Genomic DNA, 7,781 nt, shown 5'->3' with positions numbered 1-7,781 from the left:
AAGGGGTGAGGCACTGTCCAGAGCAGCCAGCAGGGCCTTTGGTGACTAGAAGGAGGGAGCGTGAGACAGAGGCAGAGGGAAAATCAGAGACAGAAGGGGACAGAGAGAGGGACACAGAGACAGAGCAGGGCAAGACTGAGGCTCAGGTAACCTCAGGAGGCAGAGTCAGACAGAGTGACACGGACATAGCGAGACAGGGAGAAAAGGGCATGGAGAGATGGACCCTCAGAGAGGAGGGAGAGGCAGAACAGAGAGGAGACAAGAGAGGAGGTGAAGGAACAGGGCTGAGAACACCAGACGGAGAGCAGCGAGACCAAAATGCGGCAGGTTGCAGAGCAGCCAGCCCGGAGCCCAGAGGTGCTGTCATCGCAGCCTCGGTCCCCTGGCAGCCACGGTCCTGCCCGCTGGCCTCCCAGAGCCCTGCCCGCCCTGTGCTCCCCACCTGACGATGCCTTACCTTCGGCCTCCCTCCTGGGCCGGGGGCCTGGGAACCCCTGCATCTCCTCCTCACCCCCCAGGACCCGGCTCCCAGTTGCCTTCCCATTTGGCTCTAGAAACCATTTCACCAAGGGCAAGGGCAATGTTTAGAGGTGGGAAGAACACTGGACGGTGCACCTTGGTCCTGTCCCTGCCTCCATTCTCTACAACCTCACTCATCGCCCCCCTCTCTTCTCTGTGCCTCAATTTCTTCATCTGCAGAGGGGGCTGGCCTTGGCCTCTGGCTCTAGCTGTTGGGCCAGCAGCACAAATGGACTGCATGGACAGTGGACAGCTCGGGGCAGGCCTCCGTCACGCACTCGGTCACTGGTCCTCTGGTCCCCCTCCCCGCTCCCTCCATCTTTTCCTTCCTTCTCCCCTTTCTCTCTTCCTCCTTTCTTCCCCTCCCTCCTTTTTCTCTCTCCCTTTCCCCATCTTTTTTTGCCTTCCTCTCTGCCTCCCTCCCTTCCTTTCTCTCTCTCTTCCCCACTCACTGAGTGCCCCTCTATGCCAGCCCTAGGCTGGGCACTGATGCCTCAGAGGATCCTACAGGGTCCCTGGGTCTGGTGACCTCAGCTGAGGACTGAGGCACAAGGCCTGGGACTAGTAAAGCAGATCAAACTCCAGGCATAAATGTCCCCACCCTCAGGCCAGCTGGCCCCAGCTTATGCCACTCAGCCCAACCCCCATGCCTACACAGCCCTGCTTTGGGCAGTTTGGTTCAGGAAACCAACCCCAGATGCACAGAAGCTAACCCTGGTGTAATCAAACACTTTCCATTTTAGAGTGAAGAGTGACCAGAGGGGGGCTTGCCCAAGGTAACACGGCCAGTCATAGCCTGACTCATTTTCTACTTCACCTTGGTCCGTCCCGGGGTGGGGTGGGGGGGCTGGAATGTACAAATCCCACACGCGGGGTGAGGGCAGCCTCAAGCCGGACCTTTCCTAGGCCAGGGAAAGTCTACTGATGGCCACTCAGAATGAGGTCACTGATGGGATCCATGTGTTAGGTCCTGTCCCCCTCCACAGACCTCCAGGCCCTGCCCCAGGAGGCCCAGGAGATAACGGGGTGGGGGAAGGGTATGTGCTGTGTCAGTCCAGGCACCATGCCCAGAGATGATGTACTCTGAGGCCAACGCTGAGAAAAAGGAGAGAAAGTGGCCCCACGCTGCCACCTTACATCTATTTGGGGGGTGGGGGGCGGGCACAGAAAGGGAGGAGTCCTGCAAAGATCAAGCTTCAGGCTAGAGTGGTGTCAGCTTGATGAAGCTGGGTATCTATCTGCAGTCTCCACGGCCTCAGGAGAGCCCAGGCTGTGGTTCCAAAGTGAGTCCTTCGGACTCGCCTAGCCAACCCTCAACGCCCTCCTACTGGTACCGCTTCCTTGATGGGGCCCTGAGGACGCACCAGCCGTGGGGGCCATTGTGTACCTGTGCCATTTTTTACTAACCATCCCTCCCCAAATATTTCATCATGTTGCAACAGAGTCTTCATTTTGGGCTGCAGGATACTCTGTCTTACCCATGCGCCGTAATTTACTAGGCCAATCCCCTCTTGCCGAATATTTAGGTTATTTTCGTTTATTTATGTATTTTAATGTTTGTTCAATTTTGAGAGAGAGAGACAGAGAGGCAGAGCATGAGCAGGGTAGAGGCAGAGATGCAGGGAGACACCGAATCCAAAGTAGGCTCCAGGCTCTGAGCTGTCAGCACAGAGCCCGATGTGGGGCTTGAACTCACGAACCAGGAGACCATGGCCTGAGCCGATGTCGGAGACTTAACCAACTGAGCCACTAAAGTGCCCCTAGGTTATTTTTAAATACCCACCATTATGTTTTAACTGTCACAAATATCTCATTGTATAGTTTGAAAGTTTTTCTCAAGAGGAATGCGCAGGTGTGGGGCTCCTGCCAACCCCGTGGACACCACGCCTGTTCGAGTCTAACTTGGCCTGTTTCATGATTCTTGCTCTACTCCCAAGGGCTTCCTCCAGCACCAAAGGATCTTCTTGTTGAGCCTGTGCAGGGAAGTGCCAGAAATTCCACACCCCCAGGGGCAATCCTCAATCATGAAGGTGGAAACAGGACAAACAACCCAGCCTTCAGCTCCCTAGTCTGAAAATCCTCGTGTGTATTCTGTACCCCAGCTCGCACAGGGTGCTCACGTGCCCTCAGTGGCGACCTGCTGATCAAACACACTTTCTGGGGCTCTCTCCGTCCCCATCTTGCTTCTCCTTTCCTTACTGTGTTTCCTGGGGTCACCTCCTGAATGCACGGCCTGCGTCCCAGTTCTTGGCCTCAGGGCCTGCTTTGAGGAGCTCAGTTTATGAGCGGGGAATGCTTGAGGCTCTTGGGTGGCTCAGTGGGTTAAGCATCCGGCTCTTGATTTCTGCCCGGGTCGTGATCTCACGGTGATCGTAAGGTTGAGCCCCCTATCAGGCTCTGCACTGACAGCGTGGAGCCTGCTTGGGATTCTCTCTTTCCCTCTCTCTGCCCTTCCCTGGCTCTCTCTCTCTCTCTCTCAAAATAAATGAACATTCAAAAAAAAAAGAGTGGGGGACGCTTTCTTTCAAAGGCTCAACATCACCCGTGGGAAAGGGGCCATATCAGCTCAAGTTTCTTCTCATACTATCTTGAGTTCACTCCCCGGTACCCCAACCCCGCCCTGCGCAGACCAAGCTCAGACTTCGCAGGGCAGTGGAGCGGCGAGGGCACCGGCTTCGGAGACAGGCAGCCCCCACCACCAGCACTGGCGCCACCCTCGGGCATATCGCTTCGCCTCAAGGAGCCTCGATTTCCTGATCTGAAAATGAGCCAGCTGGGTTATGTGTCAGGCCGCGTATAGCCCAAAGTCTAAAGGGAACTATATAGTCCCACCCCCGCCTTCCCACCCCTGGCCCCGCCCCCTTGGAACCTTCGGCCCGGGGCCCCGTGGCTGGACGGGGGAGGCTGTGGCCAAAAGCCACATCCCTAACTCTTTCCTGTCACTCTCACAATTACAGCTTACTGTGAATCAGGCTCTGTGCTAGAGGCCATGCATCAGTGGGGTCATTGAGTCCCCCGACAACACCACAAGGCCGGTGCAATGACTGTGCCCATATCAAAAAGAAGAGAGCTGAGGTATGGAGAAGAGGGGCCTTGGCCTGAGCCACTAGCTGGTGCCTGGCCCTCTCTGGCTTCTGGAGCCATGGCCTCCAGCATCACACATCTCACCCTCGTTACCCTCTTTTTTTTTTAATTTTTATTTTTTTTTTAATTTTTATTTGTTTATTTTTGATAGAGAGAGAGAGCATGTGCCGAGTGGGAGAGGGGCAGAGCAAGAGGGGACATAGCATTTGGAGCAGGCCCTGTGCTGACAGCAGAGAGCCCAAGGGAGGGCTCGAACTCACGAACAGTGAGATCATGACCTGAGCCCAAGTCAGACGCTTAACTGACTGAGCCACCCAGGCGCCCACTCACAACCTTCTTGAGAGGAGAGGGATTCCTTGGAGCCGACTCAGGGCCTGGAACAAGAAAGCCACATCCTTGGGGTCTGTTGGGGGGAGAAAGTGACACCAGGAAATTCCCACACAGCTCTGAGGTTCTGACCAGCGGGACAGCTGGGGTTTGAAACAGGGAGCTGTGGGTTCTGTTGGCCACACTCATCCTGGGGACACAATTTTCTCGCTTGGGCCTAAGCCTCCTGGGAGGCCATGTGACACACGGGGAAGCTTCTCAGAGGCAAGAGAATAGGAAGGCTTGGTCCAATGTCACAGTTTGAGGAACATGTCTGGGTCTCCCTTTCTTCCCCCATCAAGCCTCCAGCACCCCTGGAAAGTTCATGAAAACTCTAGGATCCCAGAGGTCAGTCTCTCCCATCCCATCTTACTGTTCAGACGGGGTGCCCTGTGCAGTGTGGGCCCCAGAGGCCGGAGGCGTCTGGGCCAGAGCCTTTCGGCAGAAGACAGCAGAAGGAAAGAGGCCAGTAGAGAAACCAAGGTTGGAGGGAGCACGTTGTGAGGACTGGCAAGCCCGGATCACTCTGGCCCTTCTGGCTTGTGCACATCAACACACAAAGCGTCCCACCCCATTCTCCCCCACCCCAGCCCATCAGCATACCCAACAACATACCCGCCTTTTAGAGCTATGCCATTCACGTCCATTGGCTCAGCCAGGATAACCTGAGAGTCTAGCCCTGTGGGGATGTGTGCCCATTATACAGATGGGAAGACTGAGGCCCAGAAAAGGTAGGAACCTGGTTGCTGTCATTAGGTCATGGAAGGCCCCCTAGAAGCCCCTGGAAGCAGCATTTGGTGGGCATAGAAGAGGAGGCAGATTTACGGATCTCAGGGCCCACCTATGGCCTCTGAAGTTGGAGCCACCCATGGTGGCGGACAGGGTCTGCAAGGGTGATTAGAATGTGCTGGGTCCCCCATTACAAGAAACAGCCCTCCCTCCTAAGTTGGACTCCTCTGTCCAAGCTGAGAGGGGGCTGGGCCAGCCACCTCAGCACCTGTAAAGGGAACACCTCCAGTTCCCGAGTCAGATGGGGTGAAGGGCAAGAGTGGGAGCAGGTCCAGTTGGCTTTCAGGTTTCTGGTTTGAGCAGCTGAATGTGGGTGGTGGGATGTGCGCCCTGCGGTGAGGCATGTGGAGGGGAGGGCTGAGTTCAGCTTGCACGGGGTGAGCCCCGGGGGAGACGCCCCAGGGGACCATGAACGGAGGAGGATCTGGGAGGCGTGTGTCCGGAGGGGATGCAGCCCGGAGTGTCACCTCTGGGTTAGCCTTCCCAACCATCCTGTTCCAAACCCCATCCCCTCCATACCTCCTGTGCCCCTTCCCTGCCCCAGGTCTCCCCACGGCGCTTAGACCACCTAACATACTATTGACCCGTAGTTCACTTACCTTGCATTTTTGTCTGTTCCCCATTGGGGGCTGGGGGGGGGGGTAGGCGGGGCCTGTGTCTATTGTTTGTTCTCCTGCCGGGCCCCTGTGCTCACAACATTGTCTGCCTCAAAGACGTATGGATGGATAAGCACCCAGAGAGCCGAGGGCACAGGATTGGGGGTGGGGAGGTGGGGGACAGAGGTGGATATCCGCATTTAAAAACGGCAGAGAAAATAAGCACCCAAGAGGTCCACTGTGCCCAGGTAACCTTGGGAAAGTCACTTCATAATCTTGGTTTCGCTCATTTGTAAAACGATCATTCGCTTGCTAGGGTTGCCGTAACAAAGCAGCACCAACTGAGTGGCTTCAACGAAGAAATGTATTGTCTCCCAGCTGTGAGGTCTGGAAGTCCAAGATCAGGGCGTCAGCAAGGTTATTTCCTCCTGAGGGCTGTGGGGGAGAATCAGGGCCTGGCTTCTCCCCCGGCTTATGGTGGTTGGCTGGCATCTTCGATGTTCGCTGGCCCGTAGATGCATTGCCCTGTACAGATCCATTTCCAAAGTTCCCCTTTATATAGAGATGCCAGTCGTGCTGGGGTCAGGCCCACCCCAAGGACCCGTTTTACCTTGACTTACCTCTGCAAAGACCCTATCTCCAAATAAGGTTGCGTTCTGAGGGGCTGGGAGTTAGGACTTCACATGAATCGGGGGGGACAAAACTCAACCCGTAACAGGAGATCATAGAAAACCTGTTGCAGGGGAGGCTTGAAGATCAGTGCAAATTCCTGTCTAAGCTGGGCCCCCTGCCATGACCATTAGGACCAACCAAGAGGGGCCTGGCTGCAGGTGGAATCTCATAAAGTGCTATTGCCCAGCTCCGCCCCCCCCCCCCCCCAATGACCCCAGAGATTCTGATTTCGTTGGTCTGGCGAGGAGCCCCGGCCTGGGCGCTTGTTGTAAGCTCCCAGGTGATTCTGACGTGCAGGCAGGGATGAGAGCCCACGTACTAAGTCTGTGGATGCGTGGACTCAGCTGCCTCATCGGAAAACCCATGCTTGGTTGGCACGGCTGCCCGGAGCCCTCCCCGAGTCCGAGAGGCTCAGGGCAGGGCCGGGTGGGGGCAGATGAGAGCACAAAGAGGCTTTGTGCTCAGCCCCACACCCCAGGGTGGAGCCTGTGTCCCTGGGCTGTACCTGAGCAGGAGGATGTCGCCATCCACCGCTCTGGAGCAAGTGGGGATGGGAAGCTACTGCTTTCCTGAGGAACACAGCCAGGAAGTTCCTGCCTGATGGCCTGTGACAGGGAAGGGGTGGAGCCTTCCAGCCCCAGTTTTGTTTGGTTTTTAATTTTTTTTTTAACGTTTATTCGTTTTTGAGAGACAGAGCGGGAGTTGGGGGTGGGGGTGGGGGGCAGTGCAGAGAGAGGGAGACACAGAATCCGAAGCAAGCTCCAGGCCGTGAGCTGTCAGCCCAGAGCCCCAGGCGGGGCTCGAACCCGCTGACCTCGAGATCATGACCTGGGCTGAAGTTGGACGCCCAACCAGCTGAGCCAGCCAAGTGCCCCCTTCCAGCCCCAGTTTTAAGGGGCGGCAGGGAAGAGGATGGTGGCAAAGGAACAACGGGAGGACAAGTACCCACAAAGGGAGAGGGAAAGGTTCTGCGAGGCAGCAGAGTGAGGTGTAGTGGCCTCTGATGTCACACGTATGAGCATTCAAATCCTGAGCCTAGCACCTGCCAGCGGTGTGATCTTCAGCAAGTGGACGAGTTTTCTAGGCCTCAGCGTCCACATCTGTCAAATGGGAACCCTAGAAATAGTACCCACATTATATGCATGCGTGGGGTGGCGGTGGTGATATTATGAGAAGAAAGTCAGAGCTGGCCAAAACAGTCCTTCACCTCAGTTTTGATCCTGTCTTCCATCCGTGAGTTGAGTCAATCCCTCCGCCCAGCATCCCACCCCCACCCCCACCGGGGTCACGGGGCCGGGGTCACACTTCCAGCCCTCAGAGGGCAGGCCACTTGAAGTTTCCCATCTGTCTTCTCCCCGACAAGACCAAGGATCTGGAGGGAGGGGACTGGGTCTTGCTCTTCTGTGTACCTAGACCCAAGGTTTGTGCTCAACCAACAGTAGATCCCTTCTAAGAACCGCAGCTTGGTGCAGATAAGCATCTCTACGGGTTCTCAAGAAGTACCACACGGAACTGAGCAGCACGTTTACGCGATGTACGCAGTGTGGCCCCTGAAAAACGCTTTGTTCCGACAGGTGCCGGGGTAGGCTTTGGCCGAGGGATGGACGCGCACACGTGCAGCATTTTCCTGCAGGGTCCACCCCACCCGTGGGGAGTTCGCACGAGCACGAATGTTTTCTGCGCGCCTTTCTTCACGAGCACCCCCTCGGCTGCTCTTCACACAGGCCCGATGCGTGGCTGCGTTCTGCACACCTG

The 7,781-nt window shown here is 56.3% G+C and overlaps 1 long non-coding RNA gene across 1 annotated transcript; it reads right to left on the bottom strand.

Moving 5' to 3' along the window:
- Positions 1-5,371: 5,371 nt before the first annotated feature.
- Positions 5,372-6,441, bottom strand: LOC128311690 (uncharacterized). The gene is made up of 3 exons (XR_008290186.1): positions 6,346-6,441; positions 5,975-6,087; positions 5,372-5,879 (listed from the first exon to the last, which is right to left on the bottom strand). It is a non-coding gene; the product is annotated as an uncharacterized LOC128311690 (long non-coding RNA).
- Between the last annotated feature and the right edge of the window lie 1,340 nt (positions 6,442-7,781).

This window comes from Acinonyx jubatus, chromosome D1, assembly GCF_027475565.1.
Source record: "Acinonyx jubatus isolate Ajub_Pintada_27869175 chromosome D1, VMU_Ajub_asm_v1.0, whole genome shotgun sequence".
Taxonomy (NCBI): Eukaryota; Metazoa; Chordata; class Mammalia; order Carnivora; family Felidae; genus Acinonyx; species Acinonyx jubatus.
The sequence above is the reverse complement of the archived record's forward strand: the minus strand, read 5'-3'. Positions and strand labels throughout refer to the sequence as shown.